The sequence below is a fragment of the Pseudophryne corroboree genome, chromosome 7 (genome assembly GCF_028390025.1).
Source record: "Pseudophryne corroboree isolate aPseCor3 chromosome 7, aPseCor3.hap2, whole genome shotgun sequence".
Taxonomy (NCBI): domain Eukaryota; kingdom Metazoa; phylum Chordata; class Amphibia; order Anura; family Myobatrachidae; genus Pseudophryne; species Pseudophryne corroboree.
Window position 1 is genome coordinate 20,486,793 of NC_086450.1, and position 20,310 is coordinate 20,507,102.

Genomic DNA, 20,310 nt, shown 5'->3' on the forward strand with positions numbered 1-20,310 from the left:
AAGCCGGCACGTTCCGCAGCTACTGTAATCTGGGATTTTGTTTCACCTGCCTCCGGGCAAAGCAAATTCCCTGATAACAGACCCGTTTTCATCCAAGATCGGGGCTATTTCACCCGAAAACACACAGGTTTCACTGAACCTGTGTATTTTCTGGTGAAAATGCACTTTTTAGCGGCCGGTCAATTCGAATAGGCCGACCGCAAAAAAAACGAAGAAACATCGGGAGTTTTTACAGGTTACATCAGGCTGCAGAAAATTGTGTGGTCACGACCCAGATAACACACTGTATTAAGTACATTTGGTAAAAGTTAGGTTCAGCTCACCAAAGGAATCTACATTTGAGGCAGTAATGCTAGCCATTACACCACTTGTTTTATGTCTGATGCTACAGGTATGACATCATCTGTCTATGACCTGATGTTAGGACAGTTTCCATCTTGACCTGCTACATCAGTGCTGCTGTAAACATTATATGGTGGAGTGGCACAGTCGCCTCACGTACCGTGACGTAGATATGGCAAGGTGACATGTTAAAGAAATACAGCATGTTCATCCATGGGTATATATCAGGTGTCCGGAGGTGTAATAAATGGTGCCCCCCCTCCCCCCACTCCAGTGGTTCCGGCTTGCACATATGCTGACGTCAGTCGGCAGATGTGCAGTAACACAGCTGAGGGGGCATAGGAGGACAATCCAATTAGGTGCAAGTTGGTTTGCCTGTGCGAGCAGTTCTCGCCTTGAACTCGCACTTTGAGTTGCATTTGCAATCCAGTTCCAAACTTTAATTGCTTTTTCAGAGGAAATTTGCATTTTTTTTTTTTTTTTTTTTGTGTTTGTGTGTGTGTGCACCTGCCTGCAGGTGTAAAAAGATGGAGAAAGTCTTTATTTTAAGGTCTAAATGTCAGTACTTGTTTCAGAACCCTTGGACACCGCCTTAATTACTAATTAGGCATTTGGAGGCTTTCAATTAGCTTAATTGGGCCAATAATTACCTGTCATTTTTGAGGTTAGAAAATTTTTTTCTGAAATTACCCCCATATTTTTTCTAAATTTAAAGTTGCCTCTTCTTTCGCCTTTTTTTTTTTTTTTTTTTTTCCTGTTATTTTGCAGTTTTTGGTTTAATTCATTTCTAAACAAATGAAATTTATAAGCGTTTATGATTTTTTTTTTTTTTGTTCTTTAAAAAAAGAAATTCAAAAAATTATTCATTTGACACTTTTTACATCTCCCAGTACTTTCCTTATGGTTGATTCTATATCGGAGTGGGAGAAGGGACCTTCTGACGTACCTGGGGGAGGAGACACATCACCAGGGGGAGGAGCTACAGCCGAACAGGTTACCCGAAAAGTACGCTCGCCACGCTTCAGGCTCAGTGGCTCACTTCGCTCGCCGCCTATTTACTAAAGGTAATAGTTGGTGGCGTGGATAGGAGAGCAACTGTCCCGCTGGCCTAGCTCCTCCCCCTTGTGTCGTGGCTCCTCCCCCTTACGGAAAAGGTCCCTTCGGCCACTTGGATCTAGCATCAACCCTTTCCTTATGCCCACTAACAGCCTTCGAATTCTGTTGTCACTTTTTGGGGGTGCAGGAAGGTCTCCCCACTTTCTCATGCTCCTCTCCTAGGTTCCTTGTGGTAGAAAATTTCCACACCCTCACTGCGAGTGCCGCAAATTATAATTTCTAATTGGATTGGCAGATACTTGAGTGTGCAAAGTCTGAGTTTCATGAAACAAACTCTCATTCACAGACTTGCACTTAATTGGATTGACCCCTTTATGTAGATAAATAAGTAATAAATTATCTTTTATTTCCTGGAAATTAAGTGTTTAAAAACAATTGTGTTGTCATATTACTTTGCACACATTTCTGCGGGGAGACTTGCTTAGCACAGAAAGACCTTGTGAACTCCCTGCACATCCCATTATTCTTCACTCAAGGACCTGCTGGGGAGCCGCCAAGTGGGCTTGCAAGCAAGGACAGCATTGAGCAGTCACTGCTGCAAATCAATATGAAATGTGTGGCGAGAGATCTAGTTCAGCCGCCCCCTCGATCCTTCCTCCTTAGTGGCCCCCTGGCAGCTGGAGCCCAGAGGCCAATGCTTCCACTGCCTCCAGGACTTACCCCACCGTGTGTATCTAGGTCTTATATGTCTGCATTACCCAAATTCTAGAGCTCTTTGGTTTGACCCAGAGTCTTCTCACAATGGGGGTCACTCAGACCCGATTGCACGCTGCAGTTTTTTGCAGCCGTGCGATCGGGTCTGAAGTGCGCATGCGTGTGGGCCGCAATGTGCAGCTCTCTGCACAGCCGATCGCAGCCCTGCAAAGCCCTAACCCCCTCCCCCTGTAGGCGGCGACTACCTGGTCGCAGTAGTGCAAAAAATAGCCTGCGTGCGACCAGGTCTGAATTAGGCCCAGTGTTTTATTTAACTTTTCCAGCAGTATAAAAAAACTATAGTTTTATCAAAGTAGGTTATCCAATTAATACTTACACTTTGGAAAGTGCAGATCATTATTGCATAGCATCATTGTTTGCATAGAAAGTAGAATAATAATAAAAAAAGAGATTGCAATAATATTATCTAAAGCAGCAAACATGACTTACAGTAACTGATTCACTCCTTCAGTCTTGGTGAATGTACATATGTGGGATTCAGTTTTCCGGCACCCTGACGCCCTATCGTGGGTATTCCGTTTCAGTTCTAATAATATAATAAAATAAAAAAGTCTACATTTCTATACATTGTCTGCAGATATTCTGCTTGTGAAACAGATTTATGACGATCTCCTGCTATACTGATCCTGGAAAGGCGATGGCTAAAGGAAGGGTGTAGCTGTAAAATCTCTGGCACAGCGGCGGCTTTTCATAGGGAGGAAATTGTGTTTTACTCTCGTTACTAAAAAGTGTCCTAAACCATTCATAGGTTTTAATGTTCTCCTGTCGAGCAAGTGGCCTTAATTCTAATGAGGCAAGGCAAATATATTGGCTTTTCCATATATTTCTGTAAGAAAGCTGCAATTAAATAGTAAAAGAGGAAACAGATGAAAACGTAAGGTAAACAGACACATAAAAAGCAAATTCTAAATATTGTATTCTAACACAATTTATTGTACAATTAATTTATTCTTACTTTAGATAACAAAACTTTCAGGGGGAGAATTATTCAACCTTTTTAAAGAGGGAACGTGGAGCAGTTGCCAGTAGCAACTAATCAGGTTCTAGCTATCATTTATCTTGTACATTCTACACGGCCGAGTCACTTTATTAAGACCACCTCCTACATGTGACGTCACGTGTCGTGCGCTGGCGTGGTGGGTGTATAAGGCGTGTGATAGGCCGTCTGCACACATATCACTCGTCGCTGTCATGGGTAAAAGGGGCAATTTATTTGAGTTGCAAAAAGGGATGATTATCGGCTTTTAGGCCAGGGGTTACAGTATCTATGACACAGGTCACAAACTGCGCTGTCTGCGTGCTGCTGCTGTGGTGAAGGTGTATCGTGACTGGACAAATGGCCCCATTGCGAATAACCGGCGTGGGAAGTGTGCAGCACCACGTGCCATTGGTGTGAGAGGTGAACGTTGGCTACAAAGGTGCGCGAAGACCGACACGCTACAGTGTAGCAGCTCACCGTCACAATGAACCTGTACCAACCTACCAGCACCTTATTGAGTCGCTCCCAGCCCGTCTAGCTGCTGTTGGTGCTGCACACAGCGGTTACTCCGGCTATCAGCTGGTGGTCATAATAACGTGACTCGATCATGTATAAATCTCGACCTTAATGTCAGGTTCCAATATTAATGACATTATGTACTACAGAAAATAATCTTCTTTTCTGGTTGTTGAAATGTGTTTTCATCTTCTGACCTTGTTGCTCAACATGCCTGAATATAGGGCCTAATTCAGACCTGATCGCTGTGCTGCAAATTTTCAGAAGTCTGCGATCAGATATCCGCCGCCCAGGGAAAGTGAAAACCCGCCCCGTACAAGTGTGCAATTGCATGCGTACGCCGTGTGAAAATTCTGTCAGCGGACATCTGCAAATCAGTTCGCATCACGCTCACCATCGAATGATTTTTCCAGTCTGTGCGCAGCCCAGGACTTACTCCTACAGTGCGATACACACAGGCTGATGGGGGCCGGAGCTGACATCACACACCCTCCCTGAAAACGCTTGGGAACGCCTGCTTTTTTCCTGACACTCCCTGAAAACGAAAGTTACCACCCACAAACGGGCGCTTCCTGTCAATCACCTTGAGTATGCCTTGTGATCAAAATTTTCGCACCATTCTGTCGCTGTTTGGCGTTGCACCTGCACATTGCGGTGCGTATGTATGCACAGTCATTCGATAATTGTCCGCTGTGTGAATTCGCACAACAGCGATCGGGTCTGAATCGGGCCACAAGTCTTTCCATTCCAATAGAATCATTTCCAGTTACTCTGGCTACAATGTTTAATAGCCAGCAATGCGAAATTATTTGCCGGGTTTTCATGATTGCATCTTGTATCTCTGTGTGTGGGCTATCCTGTCCCCCCCTCAGTGTTATCCGATCATTTTATCTGATTAGTAAATCGGGTTAATGAACTGAATTAACGTAATGGTAAAACTGTGGCTATCCGCGAACCCAACAGAACATATTAGATTGGCGTAACGAGATCTCTTTAATCATCGCAGCCTGGTCTGAAGCGGCAGGCTGTCCTTAACTGAAAGTAATGGAATTTTATCTGCGCTGTAAAATGTACCGTAGCATTAATTACTGAAACCTTTTTAGCTGCGTTGTATATTATGGAAATAACGAGTATAATAAAGCTTATACTCTGGTGAGTAGACTTAATTGCTTTCTTACTAAACAGCAGTAAAACCCACGATGGTAGATTACGGCACACGGCCCCGACACGACGTAAGTGATTTGTCCCGCAGTGAGATGACATGTGCTGCGCAGCCAGCTCGTCCGCTTTATCTCAGTCACATGTAAATCGTACAGTTTCTGTGGCTGATGTAAACCGGGTAAGATACAGTATGGTTCGAATCAGCTGCAGGACGTCAACACGTGCTATGCGTCAGTAAATAAAAGGATGAGTTGGCCGCCTTCGCTGTGGGACGTATTGCAGTACGATGAAGCGGACGGTGAGCTGATGCTGCTGCGCTAGCAAGATGAGAATAAAAAGAGAAATAGTTCTGGGACAAAGATACAGAAGTACAACAGTAGCAGGAGAATAGCTAAACCTTCATATAGTGCAATGGAAGTGTAGTACTGTATCTGGATGGGCGTCTCGTGTAAGAGGCCTGGCCGGAGCTCTCTTAGCTGTAGTGAAGGTCCTGAGCAATGCAATGCACTGGGCCCTTATATACACACAGCAATAACAGTGTATTTGGTCAATAGAAAGCCCCCCCCCCCCCCGACTCTTGTATGCTCCCCCCCCCCCTTCCCGATTGTTACATGACCCAGGCTCCTGGGATCGTTAACTGCCCATTAAGCAAATACGAAGAAACAGCCCCGTGCCTGGCACTCTCCTGCTGCAAATTCTCATTGCAACATTTAAACGTGCCAAGTAAGCGGTCCCAACATGTCCACGTTGTTCTAGCCATATCCACGTGAACTCCCCAAAACGCTGACTTCCAGTCACTCACTTTGCAAATAAACCTTCTGTGTGACCGCTGACACACAACATATAAAATGTATACAATAGAACATAAAATAAATAAAAATTAACACCTAGGTGTGAAACAATAGGAATGGGTTTAGAACATGTTGAGATGACAGGATCCTAGCAAAGCCTTGAAGTTTCTGCCAGCTGGAGGTGCAGGTGAGGTGGGAGCTTTATCCATGCACAGACTGTAGTGAAGCGGACGCCTATCGGCTAGCTGCACGGAGTTGGAATGTGTCAGTGCTTTATTGTTGACAAACGCGTTTCGCCGCGCAGGCATTGTCAGGGATTAAAGAGCAATGGATCTGAACTTCTGACTGGTAATATATAGGTACAGGATGCTACTGATGTAATAGATTGTGAGCATGTTTACCTGCTGTACTTTGTATATTCTGTAAGTGTGTTTTAAAACTTGTTGCTTGGTATTTGATGCGGAGTATATACATTTCAGCACTCTGATTGGTGGATAGCTCCAACCATCCACCAATCAACATGCTCACAGTCATTCACTGTCTGGCTACCGGTTTAGAGGATTACGCAATCAGAGCCGCTGGACAGCATTCTCTACCTGCCTCCTAAGAAGCTCTGGAGGTATCAGCCTACCCCCGGCCTCAGCCCGCCCCTGATCTAGGTTCCCTAGAATCGTGGGGCCCTGGGCAGCTGCCCTGTGCCCCCATATGTTAAGATTGCCCTGGGGCTTTTTCATTATTCTTAATGCAAAGAGTTTGGACCCCCGCCCCTGTTCTGATCCCTCTGTTGGCTGTCGTGTACTTTGTGCGCATGTGTGAAGCGGATGTCATGCATGCGCACTAGTACTGCCGAGTCAGTGATATGGAAGTAGCAGACATAGGGATCGTGGGAAGAGCTGATCTTGGGATCAGCAGTATCTGCACCGGAGCAGTGTTGGATTACTCTGGTAAAAGCTGGCGTTACCCACCGCATCCAAGCCTCGGAATGCATCACATTCTGATTGTAAGTAAATATAGCGGTATTATTTAGCAGCCTGTAAGGTTGTGAAACCGCTCAGAATGTGATGTAAAGGCTGCTTTAGAATAAAATGAATTCTGGCATAAAACATTCATATTCTATCTTCTATCGGCAATCCGTGACATTCTACATATTCTCATTAAAGTAACTTAAATCTGCAGCAGATGTGACGCACGCTGTAACGCTAAGAGCGGCCCTGAGTCAGGTGGAAACCATGGAAAGTAGCGGTGTCTAGATGGTCTTAGCGATAAGACTCGAGAGTTTAACAGAACATTTTATATAATTCCGGTGTCTGGCGATGTTATAGCGGGAATACGTGTAGTTGGTACATGTTTCTTTAGATGTTACCTATAGGTTAATATCATTGTTTAAAGCTCGCAGTATTTCAGAGCTGTTTGCTCACACAGAGGGAGTCAGAAAGTTTTGCAGAGTCTGTCAGACAGCCCAGACCTGAAGAGGACACATACCGTCTGTACCGTCAGAGAAGGTGACCCAGTGACAGGCGGATCATTACTCTGTGAAATACTATTAGAGTTACAGTTCTCAGAAGCATAGATCAATAACCACAATGTCCGTATACTGAGCGAAAATACACTGGGGTCACCAATGTATCTGAGCAACCAGCTTAATGTCCCTTTTAGTAACATGCAGTGTCTGTGAATTAAGAGCTGACATTTTATTTTATAATGGAATAGTTTTACACATGTAGGAAAGTGAGAATTTTATTATTAGAATCCAACCGCACGCTCAAGGGCAGAATGCGGCTTTGTGGGCCCAGTAACAAAATTTGGGGGTGTCTATGGCTTTGGGGAATACACAGTGAAGCAAAGACGACGCTCAGTGGTAAAAAGCTTCTACCAGCGATAACGTGATAGTGGGGCACATCCATGCATTAAGAAGAGCAAAGACAACATTATTATATTTGGGCCTTTTCACCATTGAGTTTATTTTAATACCGCCTGTGCTTGGTATATAGGGGCATTGGGATTAGCTGCTGCCAATTTACAGTCCAGTGAAGTTCCATTCCTTGTTTCTGGTTGGGATGTTGTACCTTGGCGCCTCCAGGGGTGGGTTTCCTGTTGATGGGAACGGGTAAGAGGGACTGAGGTGTGAGGTGCTTCTACTTGTACAGCATCTTGCTGAGGTTACTCTCTTGACAATAAAAAGGGCAAAGGAGGCTCTTCCCATTAAAGCTTACATAACAAGGGAATGGGAGAAGAGTTGATGGGTAAACTGGGAAGTAGACATGAAGAGTTTTGTAGAGTGTTGGTAAGCTTTAATATAAAGGTACATTTTTAAGGGTCCATTTACAGCTAGGGCATAGAGGAGGTTGGAGGTGTAGGGGGGGGGGGGGGGGGGGGGGAGTGGATATGACTTTCTATGTGATTATGAGGAATTTGAACTAGATTCTGAGTGGGAATCAGAGCCAGTGAAGCAGGCTGCTATAGGGGGGAGACAGACTTGGATTTGGTCTCCAACATGGCGGCTCCCTGTAATGCAGATCTTCTTGCTGGTGCGTAGACACTCCCTTGTGTCTGGCCTCCCAGCAACTGCTCTGAGTGGGATCCGCTGCAGCGGCCTCCCGCCACTGCGAACGGACCCACCACAGCCTCCTACCCGCCGCAAGTGAACCCGACGCAGTAGCCCTCCTCCGCCACTGCCCACAAGCCGCCCGCACGGCATACCCCGCGGCCCCGGTGCCCTGGTAAGACTCGCACGGAAACGGGGCTGTTTCTGGGGAGTTGGTTTTGCCTGCTGAGGCAGGTGAAACAAAATCCCCGATGAGCGGGACAAGCTGCAGCGTCCCATGCCCGCTGCAGCAGGCTGGGACTGCAGGCATACGGAAGCTGTCCTTGGCGTGGGGACCCCCGGCGGAGAAGCCGGGGCAGCATTGTGACCGCATCCCCCCTCTCTTCCACCTCCGGCAGCGGTCACATGGCGGGGGCGCAGCAATGTGACCGGGGGGGCCGGAGGAGCAGCGCTGCACCGGGCGCTGTCAGGAGCCAGCACCCGGTGCAGCTTCAGGTAACCCTGGACGGAGATAAAGTACCAGCCAATCAGCTCCTAACTGTCATTTTTCAGACACAGCCTATACTATGGCAGTTAGGAGCCGATTGGTTGACACTTTATAACGTCCACTTTATCCCCATCCAAGGCTTATTAAATAGACCCCTAAGGCTGATAGTTTGCACTTTAAAACCATATTCATTATATAACTGTAATTTAAATCTGTTTTGGTAAACCGCTAAAATGACAAAACTTGTGAAATATATAACTTTCCCCATTACACGTTTACCGGAAGATAGAAGCTGATATAAAACGTAAATACGGTGGTTGCGCATTCATTTTCTGTGAAATATGTCTGACTCTGGTTTTTCAGTCCTGTCTCCTTACCGGGCTATTTAACATTGTAATGACTTTTTAGTTTCATGGGCTTGATTTCATTATCACATTTATAGAAAACACAATGTAGCTAGGTACAAATGGATGAATTTACAGCTTCACAATGAGCGCAGCCGGTTATGTCACGCTGAAAATGAATATCAATGAACTTTCTGTTGCGTTTTCCCTGGAGCGTCGTCTCTGTACGCCCGCTGGTCTCCCCTGCAGTGTATATAGAAGGCAGGTATAGAATACAACCGCATGATTCCAAAGAGAAATATTAAAACAAATCGATTTGTTTGCTCTCTATGCATACAGTACATTATCTACCTGTACATGAGCTTAAATGAACATAAACTATTTTTTTGCAAAATAAATGCTAGTTATATTTAGAGCAATCGTATGCAGAATGAATATTACGGTACTTTGGGTAAGTGCATCTTAAATACACCTGAAATCCTACAGATGTAGCAGAATTTTAAATACTGATGAAAATACGGGCATTTATATTGTATTTCTAACCAAATCCTGTTTTACAGTAGCTATCCTTCCCGTCATAAGTGTATACTGCCAGACATATCTCAAACAAGAATATTCCGATGATTCACCTACCTGGATAGTAAAGTGAAATGAACATATAAATATATTTGGAATCCATCCTGACATAAAGGGTCACATTTTTCATTAATAAATTAATAAATTTACATGAAAATTACCATTTTGCGATTTATTTAATAAAAAATAAGTATTTCCAGAACTTATTGATGGTTGCTGGCCCCATTTTCCATAGCTCTAATGGGGGATGCTGCAAGCTCCGAATTTACCAAGTATAGAGTGTGACATTTCTCAGTGGTAACCCTACAAAGCCAACACCGTTTTCAGGTGGTGTAGCCAAGGGTTTCCTCCGATTTAAAGGTGAGAGAGGGATCTTTTCAGATCTCTCCCTGTGGTCTTCCTCCGTCCTTCTTCCCCTCAGCTGCACCCATCCATCCTCCAAGCTCAAAAAATATTTAGAATATAATAGAGAGTAGGAAAAACAAGTAAAATATCTCCTTTGGAGCAGAAGCTCTTAGCTCCTAGACAGTGCGCTCTTAAGTTTGTCTCTGCATGATTAATTCGGGTCTGGGACTGAGGGTCGACAGCACAAAGGTCGACACACCTTAGGTCGACGCCAATTGGTCGACACACCTTAGGTCGACATGGACAAAATGTCGACATGGACAAGGTCGACATGGAAAAAGGTCGACATGAGTTTTTTATGTTTTTTTGGTGTCATTTTCTTTGTAGAGTGACCGGGATCCCAAATTAGTGCACCGCGTCCCCTCGCATGGCTCGCTTCGCTCGCCATGCTTCGGGCATAGTGCCTTCGCTCCGCTACTGCTTCGCTCGGCACACTTTACCGTTCCAATCGTAGTCCACGTGGATCGTTAAGTATGAAAAGGTTCAAAAAAAAGAAAAAAAATCGTGAAAAACCCATGTCGACCTTTTGTCCATGTCGACCTTTTGTCCATGTTGACATTTTGTCAATGTCGACCTAAGGTGTGTCGACCAATTGGCGTCGACCTAAGGTGTGTCGACCTTTGTGCTGTCGACCTGGAGTCCGGATACCAAATTGAACTGCAATGATGGTACATAATAAGCGAGTCAACCACGTTGCTTGAAATTGAGCAACTGTATCTCAACAGTTGACTGTATCCCAAATGTTGCCTGTATCTCAAATGTTGACTGTATCCCGACAGTTGACTGTATCCCGACAGTTGACTGTATCCCGACAGTTGACTGTATCCCGACAGTTGACTGTATCCCGACAGTTGACTGTATCCCGACAGTTTACTGTATCCCAAATGTTGACTGTATCCCGACAGTTGACTGTATCCCAAATGTTGACTGTATCCCGACAGTTTACTGTATCCCGATAGTTGCCTGTATCCCAAATGTTGACTGTATCCCGACAGTTGACTGTATCCCGACAGTTGATTGTATCCCAAATGTTGCCTGTATCTCAAATGTTGACTGTATCCCGGCAGTTGACTGTATCCTGACAGTTTACTGTATCCCAAATGTTGACTGTATCCCGACAGTTTACTGTATCCCAAATGTTGACTGTATCCCAAATGTTGACTGTATCCCGACAGTTTACTGTATCCCAAATGTTGACTGTATCCCAAATGTTGACTGTATCCCGACAGTTGACTGTATCCCAAATGTTGACTGTATCCCGACAGTTGACTGTATCCCAAATGTTGACTGTATCCCGACAGTTGTCTGTATCCCGACAGTTGACTGTGTCCCGAAATTTAACGGTATCCTGAAATTTTAGTTTACCCAGAAGGTTTATCATTATACCAACAGAATTTAGGGCAGAAAAAAAATGGGCTCGCTGCAATTTACAACCCTAAGAAGCGTCCCCCTCTACTCAAAGCTTTCTTTGGTTCCTACACTTTTATCCTGGCTCCTAGATTTTTGAAAAATTTGTCAAGCCCTGACTTAGCAAAATACTGCCAACCGTATTGCACATCTATATCACACTCCCTATGTAATGACACCTGAACCATCAAAATCGGTGATGTCATTGCTTAGATGATTAAATCGATAGATAAGCCTCATAATGAGTGACGCACGGGGTATACGCTGATCACATGACTTTGGCAGTAGCACTATGGAGTCTGTTACTGTGTTGAGCTACTTTATTCCAGCCAGCCCTGCTTTCCAGGGAAATCACTCGTGGCTTCAGCATGTCTCATATCTTTTTTTTTTTTAATGTTGAATAATTATTTATTTAAAATAAGTTACACAGATGTAAAATGTTTCCATCAAACTCTATATTAACTTCTGCAAACTAGAGGCTTCAAAGTATTTTTATTCAAGTTTTACTAATGCCCTGAATTTACAATGTGAGTACGCTCCCTGCCCCCCGGACACTGTAGGCCATTTAGGAAAGAAGCGCATTGCTCCAAAACGCTAATTATTACCCAAAGAAGAAAAAGTTAAGGGAGGATATAATTAGAATTTTCTCTATCGTCCTAAGTGGATGCTGGGGTTCCTGAAAGGACCATGGGGAATAGCGGCTCCGCAGGAGACAGGGCACAAAAGTAAAGCTTTTACAGGTCAGGTGGTGTGTACTGGCTCCTCCCCCTATGACCCTCCTCCAGACTCCAGTTAGATTTTTGTGCCCGGCCGAGAAGGGTGCAATTCTAGGTGGCTCTCATAAAGAGCTGCTTAGAGAGTTTAGCTTAGGTTTTTTATTTTACAGTGATTCCTGCTGGCAACAGGATCACTGCAACGAGGGACAGAGGGGAGAAGAAGTGAACTCACCTGCGTGCAGGATGGATTGGCTTCTTGGCTACTGGACATGAAGCTCCAGAGGGACGATCACAGGTACAGCCTGGATGGTCACCGGAGCCACGCCGCCGGCCCCCTCACAGATGCTGAAGCAAGAAGAGGTCCAGAATCGGCGGCTGAAGACTCCTGCAGTCTTCTTAAGGTAGCGCACAGCACTGCAGCTGTGCGCCATTTTCCTCTCAGCACACTTCACACGGCAGTCACTGAGGGTGCAGGGCGCTGGGGGGGGGGCGCCCTGGGAGGCAAATGAAAACCTTTAAAAAGGCTAAAAATACCTCACATATAGCCCCAGAGGCTATATGGAGATATTTACCCCTGCCTAAATGTACTAAATAGCGGGAGACGAGCCCGCCGGAAAAGGGGCGGGGCCTATCTCCTCAGCACACGGCGCCATTTTCTGTCACAGCTCCGCTGGTCAGGAAGGCTCCCAGGTCTCTCCCCTGCACTGCACTACAGAAACAGGGTATAACAGAGAGGGGGGGCAAAATAAATGGCAATATATTAATATAAAAGCAGCTATAAGGGAGCACTTAATCATAAGGCTATCCCTGTCATATATAGCGCTTTTTGGTGTGTGCTGGCAGACTCTCCCTCTGTCTCCCCAAAGGGCTAGTGGGTCCTGTCTTCGTATAGAGCATTCCCTGTGTGTCTGCTGTGTGTCGGTACGTGTGTGTCGACATGTATGAGGACGTTATTGGTGTGGAGGCGGAGCAATTGCCAAATATGAGGATGTCACCTTCTAGGGGGTCGACACCAGAATGGATGCCTTTATTTGTGGAATTACGGGATAGCGTCAACTCGCTTAAGCAGTCGTTTGCCGACATGAGGCGGCCGGACACTCAATTAGTGCCTGTCCAGGCGCCTCAAACACCGTCAGGGGCTGTAAAACGCCTCTTGCCTCAGTCGGTCGACACAGACCCAGACACAGGCACTGATTCCGGTGGTGAAGGTGACGAATCAACCGTATTTTCCAGTAGGGCCACACGTTATATGATTTTGGCAATAAAGGAGATGTTACATTTAGCTGATACTACAGGTACCACTAAACAGGGTATTATGTGGGGTGTGAAAAAACTACCAGTAGTTTTTACCGAATCAGAAGAATTAAATGACGTGTGTGATGAAGCGTGGGGTGCCCCGATAAAAAACTGCTAATTTCAAAGAATTTATTGGCTTTATACCCTTTCCCGCCAGAGGTTAGGGAGCGCTGGGAAACACCTCCTAGGGTGGACAAAGCGCTAACACGCTCATCAAAACAAGTGGCGTTACCCTCTCCTGAGACGGCCGCACTTAAAGATCCATCAGATAGGAGGATGGAAAATATCCAAAAAGGTATATACACACATGCAGGTGTTATACTACGACCAGCTATTGCGACTGCCTGGATGTGCAGTGCTGGGGTAGTTTGGTCAGAGTCCCTGATCGAAAATATTGATACCCTGGACAGGGACAATATTTTACTGTCGTTAGAACAAATAAAGGATGCATTTCTTTATATGCGTGATGCACAGAGAGATATCTGCACACTGGCATCACGGGTAAGTGCTATGTCCATTTCGGCCAGAAGAGCTTTATGGACACGACAGTGGACAGGCGATGCGTAGAGGAGTTATTTGGGGTCGGTCTATCGGATTTGGTGGCCACGGCTACGGCCGGGAAATCCACCTTTCTACCTCAAGTCACTCCCCAACTGAAAAAGGCACCGACCTTTCAACCGCAGCCCTTTCGTTCCTTTAAAAATAAGAGAGCAAAGGGCTATTCATATCTGCCACGAGGCAGAGGACGAGGGAAGAGACAGCAACAGGCAGCTCCTTCCCAGGAACAGAAGCCCTCCCCGGCTTCTACAAAAGCCTCAGCATGACGCTGGGGCTTCGCAAGCGGACTCGGGGGCGGTAGGCGGTCGTCTCAAGAATTACAGCGCGCAGTGGGCTCACTCGCAGGTAAATCCCTGGATCCTGCAGATAATATCTCAGGGGTACAGGTTGAAATTAGAGACAGAGCCACCTCGCCGTTTCCTGAAGTCTGCTTTACCAACGTCCCCCTCAGAAAGGGAGACGGTTTTGGAAGCCATTCACAAGCTGTATTCTCAGCAGGTGATAGTCAAGGTACCTCTTCTACAACAAGGGAAGGGGTATTATTCCACTCTTTTTGTGGTACCGAAGCCGGATGGCTCGGTAAGGCCTATTCTAAATCTGAAGTCCTTGAACCTGTACATAAAGAAGTTCAAGTTCAAGATGGAGTCACTCAGAGCAGTGATAGCGAACCTGGAAGAAGGGGACTTTATGGTATCCTTGGACATCAAGGATGCGTATCTCCACGTTCCAATTACCCCTCACACCAGGGGTACCTCAGGTTCGTTGTACAAAACTGTCACTATCAGTTTCAGACGCTGCCGTTTGGTTTGTCCACGGCACCTCGGGTCTTTACAAAGGTAATGGCCGAGATAATATTTCTTCTTCGAAGAAAAGGCGTATTAATTATCCCATACTTGGACGATCTCCTAATAAGGGCAAGGTCCAGAGAACAGCTAGAGATGGGTTTAGCACTATCTCAAGAGGTGCTAAAGCAGCACGGATGGATTCTGAATATTCCAAAATCCCAATTAATGCCGACAACTCGTCTGCTGTTCCTGGGGATGATTCTGGACACAGTTCAGAAAAAGGTTTTTCTTCCCGAAGAAAAAGCCAAGGAGTTATCTGACCTGGTCAGGAACCTCCTAAAACCAGGAAAGGTGTCTGTACATCAATGCACAAGAGTCCTGGGAAAAAATGGTAGCTTCTTACGAAGCAATCCCTTTCGGCAGATTCCATGCAAAGGGATCTGTTGGACAAATGGTCAGGGTCGCATCTTCAGATGCACCTGCGGATAACCCTGTCGCCGAGGACAAGGGTATCTTTTCTGTGGTGGTTGCAGGAGGCTCATCTATTGGAGGGCCGCAGATTCGGCATGCAGGATTGGATCCTGGTGACCACGGAGGCCAGCCTGAGAGGCTGGGGAGCAGTCACACAGGGAAGAAATTTCCAGGGAGTGTGGTCGAGCCTGAAAAAGTCTCTTCACATAAGCATTCTGGAACTAAGAGCAATCTACAATGCTCTAAGCCAGGCGGAACCTCTGCTTCAAGGAAGACCGGTGTTGATCCAGTCGGACAACATCACGGCAGTCGCCCATGTAAACAGACAGGGCGGCACAAGAAGCAGGAGGGCAATGGCAGAAGCTGCCAGGATCCTTCGCTGGGCGGAGAATCACGTGATAGCACTGTCAGCAGTATTCATCCCGGGCGTGGACAACTGGGAAGCAGACTTCCTCAGCAGACACGACCTTCACCCGGGAGAGTGGGGACTTCATCCAGAAGTTTTCCACATGCTATTAAACCGTTGGGTAAAACCAATGGTGGACATGATGGCGTCTCGCCTCAACAAAACACTGGACAGGTATTGCGCCAGGTCAAGAGATCCGCAGGCAATAGCTGTGGACGCGCTGGTAACACCTTGGGTGTACCAGTCGGTATATGTGTTTCCTCCTCTGCCTCTCATACCAAAGGTATTGAGGATTATACGGCAAAGAGGAGTAAGACTAGTGGCTCCGGATTGGCCAAGAAGGACTTGGTACCCGGAACTTCAAGAGATGGTCACGGACGATCCGTGGCCTCTACTTCTGAGAAGGGACCTGCTTCAGCAGGGTACTTGTCTTTTTCAAGACTTACCGCGGCTGCGTTTGACGGCATGGCGTTTGAATGCCAGATCCTAAAAGGAAAAGGCATTCCAGAAGAAGTCATTCCTACCTTGATAAAGGCAAGGAAGGAAGTCACCGCGAAGCATTATCGCCGTATTTGGCGAAAATATGTTGCGTGGTGCGAGCAGCGGAGTGCTCCGATGGAGGAATTTCAACTGGGTCGTTTTCCTACATTTCCTGCAATCAGGATTGTCTATGGGTCTCAAATTGGGATCTATTAAGGTTCAAATTTCGGCCCCATCAATATTCTTCCAAAAAGAATTGGCCTCAGTCCCTGAGGTCCAGATTTTTATCAAAGGAGTACTGCATATACAGCCTCCTGTGGTGCCTAAGGTGGCACCGTGGGATCTAAATGTAGTTTTAGATTTTCTCAAATCCAATTGGTTTGAACCACTAAAGAATGTGGATTTGAAATATCTCACATGGAAAGTGACTATGTTACTGGCCCTGGCTTCGGCCGGGAGAGTATCTGAACTGGCGGCTTTGTTTTATAAAAGCCCTTATTTAATTTTCCATTCGACATAGGGCAGAGCTGCGGACGCGTCCGCATTTTCTCCCTAAGGTGGTATCAGCGTTTCACCTGAACCAGCCTATTGTAGTGCCTGCGGCTACAGACGACTTGAAGGACTCCAAGTTGTTGGACGTTGTCAGAGCCTTAAAAATATACATTTAAAGGACGGCTGGAGTCAGAAAATCTGACTCGCTGTTTATACTGTATGCACCCAACAAGTTGGGTGCACCTGCTTCTAAGCAGTCGATTGCTCGTTGGATTTGTAACAAAATTCAACTTGTACATTCTGTGGCAGGCCTGCCACAGCCTAAATCTGTTAAGGCCCATTCCGCAAGGAAGGTGGGCTCATCTTGGGCGGCTGCCCGAGGGGTCTCGGCATTACAACTCTGCCGAGCAGCTACGTGGTCAGGGGAGAACACGTTTGTAAAATTTTACAAATTTGATACCCTGGCAAAGGAGGACCTGGAGTTCTCTCATTCGGTGCTGCAGAGTCATCCGCACTCTCCCGCCCGTTTGGGAGCTTTGGTATAATCCCCATGGTCCTTTCAGGAACCCCAGCATCCACTTAGGACGATAGAGAAAATAAGAATTTACTTACCGATAATTCTATTTCTCGGAGTCCGTAGTGGATGCTGGGCGCCCATCCCAAGTGCGGATTATCTGCAATACTTGTACATAGTTATTGTTAACTAATTCGGGTTATTGTTTAGGAAGCCATCTTTCAGAGGCTCCTCTGTTATCATACTGTTAACTGGGTTTAGATCACAAGTTGTACGGTGTGATTGGTGTGGCTGGTATGAGTCTTACCCGGGATTCAAAATCCTCCCTTATTGTGTACGCTCGTCCGGGCACAGTACCTAACTGGAGTCTGGAGGAGGGTCATAGGGGGAGGAGCCAGTACACACCACCTGACCTGTAAAAGCTTTACTTTTGTGCCCTGTCTCCTGCGGAGCCGCTATTCCCCATGGTCCTTTCAGGAACCCCAGCATCCACTACGGACTCCGAGAAATAGAATTATCGGTAAGTAAATTCTTATTTTCTTTACCAATGTTTCTCTTCTGTAAGATCTTTCATTCAGCAACTAATTAGTAAATGTTCCTTAAAAGTCGTTTGTTATTCATTTTGCCCTTTTCGTTTTCCCCTTGATCTGCGCAGTAGAAGGACAAAACAAAATGCATTTGGAAATAGCACGAAAAGTGATTTAGAGGAATGATAGTTGGGTGACATGTGGCTCCTGATCTCTGCAGACTGTACCTGCCGCGGCACAAGGAGGTTTCAGTACCATCAACGACTGTCACATGATCTTCTGATGACGTAGCTTACTGTGCATCACGTGTGTGCGTACGTCTAACTATACCTCTTCTACATGCGACGCATAGATCAACACACAACTCACAATGCACAAAATAAGGAAGATATGTCAACGGAAAGCTATTTCTATGTGTGGGATGTGTTGAATTATCTTTTGTTGGGTTATATTGTATTTCATATCTATCTAGCTCTCTCATATCTATATCTATCTATCTATCTATCTATCTATCTATCTATCTATCTATCTCTCATATCTATCTGTCTCTCTCTCTCTCTCTCTCTCTCTCTCATATCTATCTGTCTATCTCTCTCATATCTGTCTATCTCTCTCATATCTATCTAGCTCTCTCATATCTATCTATCTATCTATCTATCTATCTATCTATCTATCTATCTATCTATCTATCTATCTATCTATCTCTCTCTCATATCTATCTATCTATCTATCTATCTATCTATCTATCTATCTCATATCTATCTATCTATCTATCTATCTATCTATCTATCTATCTATCTATCTTTCTCTCTCATATCTATCTAGCTCTCTCATATCTATCTAGCTCTCTCATATCTATCTATCTATCTATCTCTCTCATATCTATCTATCTATCTATCTCATATCTATCTATCTATCTCATATCTATCTATCTATCTATCTATCTATCTATCTATCTATCTATCTATCTATCTATCTATCTATCTATCTATCTATCTTTCTCTCTCATATCTATCTAGCTCTCTCATATCTATCTAGCTCTCTCATATCTATCTATCTATCTATCTATCTATCTATCTATCTATCTATCTATCTATCTATCTCATATCTATCTCTCTCTCTCATATCTGTCTATCTCATATCTATCTATCTCTCTCTCTCATATCTGTCTATCTCTCTCATATCTATCTGTCTATCTCTCTCATATCTATCTGTCTATCTCTCTCATATCTATCTAGCTCTCTCATATCTATCTAGCTCTCTCATATCTATCTATCTATCTATCTATCTATCTATCTATCTATCTATCTATCTATCTATCTATCTCTCTCATATCTATCTAGCTCTCTCATAGCTATGTAGCTCTCTCATATCTATCTAGCTCTCTCATATCTATCTATCTATCTATCTATCTATCTATCTATCTATCTATCTATCTATCTATCTCTCTCTCTCTCATATCTATCTATCTATCTATCTATCTATCTATCTATCTCATATCTATCTATTTCATATCTATCTATTTCATATCTATCTATCTATCTATCTATCTATCTATCTATCTATCTATCGATCGATCTGTCATATATCTATCTATCTATCTATCTATCTATCTATCTATCTATCTATCTATCTATCTATCTATCTATCTCATATCTATCTATCTATCTCATATCTATCTATCTATCTCATATCTATCTAGCTCTCTCATATCTATGTAGCTCTCTCATATCTATGTATCTCTCTCTTTTCTTTCTTTCTTTCTTTCTTTCTTTCTTTCTTTCTTTCTTTCTTTCTTTCTTTCTTTCTTTCTTTCTTTCTTTCTTTCTTTCTTTCTTTCTTTCTTTCTTTCTTTCTTTCTTTCTTTCTTTCTTTCTTTCTTTCTTTCTTTCTTTCTTTCTTTCTTTCTTTCTTTCTTTCTTTCTTTCTTTCATCTAGCCAAGACTCCTACTTACCTATACGCTTCCAGGGCTGGATGCTGTATACACAATGCCTGGAAATGCTTGCTGTGAGCTAAGTGCCAGGATCTTTAGAACACAAGCTCTATATATGCTGTTATTTTCACTATGCTTTCTATATGCACTAAGAATATATATTTTAAACTACATACATACGAGAAATGTGCAGGAATCTTATTGAATTACAGATATGTGGAGGGGTCTGATGGCATGTAATGGGTATGTGGAGGAGCTAATGGCATAAAAGGGGCACTTGGAGGGGTCTGATGGTATATAAGGAGTGTGACCAAGGAGAAAGGTGCTCTCTGTCTCTGAATGTGAGGTACAGACAGTGTAAGAGTAGAAATAATAATAATAATAATAATTTTATTTATATAGCGCTCTTTCTCCAATAGGACTCAAGGCGCTTTACAGATACATAGCATAATATAGTACAAAAAATAATGAAGTACAGAACAGCTTTTCATAAAATACAGAAGCATGAAGATACTAAAAGGGACATTATGGAAATGCTTGAGTAAACAAGAAAGTCTTGAGTCTATTTTTGAAGGATTCTATAGTTGGGGCCTCTCGCACTGTGCGGGGAAGTGAGTTCCATAGAGTCGGAGCCGCATGACTAAAAGCTCCACCCCCAGATGAAATACGGGAGATTCTAGGTACTGCTAAAAGTCCTTCATGTACGGGGGCGGAGCTTGGCATAGCATGGAGTAAAAGCATAGCTTTT

At 44.5% G+C, this 20,310-nt stretch overlaps 1 protein-coding gene and 1 long non-coding RNA gene across 7 annotated transcripts in view; one reads left to right on the forward strand and one right to left on the reverse strand.

The window, feature by feature from the left end:
* The window catches only part of LOC134943285 (uncharacterized), a 108,744-nt gene extending 105,939 nt beyond the window's left edge, over nucleotides 1-2,805 (reverse strand). Inside the window, exon 1 of the long non-coding RNA XR_010181444.1 lies at nucleotides 2,602-2,805. This is a non-coding gene — a long non-coding RNA (uncharacterized LOC134943285). The remainder of the gene's footprint in view (nucleotides 1-2,601) is intronic.
* GULP1 (GULP PTB domain containing engulfment adaptor 1) overlaps nucleotides 1-20,310 on the forward strand; it is a 498,186-nt gene that overhangs the window by 121,479 nt on the left and 356,397 nt on the right. The gene's annotated exons all lie outside the window — the stretch shown is intronic.